The following is a 1,156-nucleotide window of genomic DNA, read 5'->3' as shown; positions in this document are numbered from 1 at the left end:
GGACATAGCACAGTGCTCATTCAGTAAATGCATGGCTAAACAGATTAGTTTTGAGTCTTGATTTAAATGGGGCTAATGTTGTAGCACATCTGATCTCTTCTGGAAACTGATTCCAACTGCGGGTGGCATAATAGCTAAAAGCGGACTCCCCTTGTTTTGAGTGAACCCTTGGTGTTTCTAACTGACATGATCCTAATGATCTGAGTGGTCTGTTAGGTTTATATTCAGCGAGCATATCCGCAATGTATTTAGGTCCTAGGCCATCGAGTGATTTATAAACGAGTAAAAGTGCTTTAAAATCAATCCTAAATATAACTGCAAGCCAGTGTAAGGACCTGAGGACTGGTGTGATATGCTCAGATTTTCTGGTTCTAGTCAGAATCCTGGCAGCAGCAGGTCTAATGGTGTTCTTGGGAAGTTCGGTGAGGAGACCGTTACAATAGTCAGCCCTGCTGGTGATAACGGCATGAACAAGTTTCTCCAAGGCTTGACTGGAGAACAAAACATCTAATACTTGCAATGTTTTTGAGATGATAGTATGCTGATTTAGTTACATCTTTGACGTGACTACTGAAACTAAGGTCTGTCTCCAGAATCACACCAAGATTCCTGACTTGATTTTTAGTTGTTAGACCCCTAGAGTCAAGGTATGCATTCACCTTGAGAACTTCATCTTTGTTTCCAAATGCAATGACGTTTTTTCCTTGTTTAACTGAAGAAAGTTCTCGCACATCCAACTGTTAATTTCATCAATGCATTGGCAGAGGGAGTCAATGGGGCTGTAGTCATTTGGAGATAAGGCTAAGTAAATCTTGGTGTCATCTGCATAGCTGTGATAGGCAATTTGGTTCTTTCTCATTATTTCACTTAGTGGGAGCATCTACAGGCTAAACAAGAGCGGTGCAAGAATTGAGCCTTGTGGGACACCGCATGTCATGGACGTCCACTTAGACTTATGCTCTCCTATACTCACATAATAACCTCTCCCTTCTAAGTATGACCTGAACCATTTGATTACCATCCCAGAAAGCCCGACCCAGTTTTCCAGTCTCTCTAGTAGTATGTTATGATCGACAGTGTCAAACGCAGCACTGAGATCTAGTAGTACCAGCACTGATATTTTGCCAGAATCAGAATTAAAGCGAATATAATTTAT

This window comes from Sinocyclocheilus rhinocerous, unplaced genomic scaffold (genome assembly GCF_001515625.1).
Source record: "Sinocyclocheilus rhinocerous isolate Xijiao unplaced genomic scaffold, SAMN03320098_v1.1 scaffold2896, whole genome shotgun sequence".
In the NCBI taxonomy this organism is placed as follows: Eukaryota; Metazoa; Chordata; class Actinopteri; order Cypriniformes; family Cyprinidae; genus Sinocyclocheilus; species Sinocyclocheilus rhinocerous.
The sequence above is the reverse complement of the archived record's forward strand: the minus strand, read 5'-3'. Positions refer to the sequence as shown.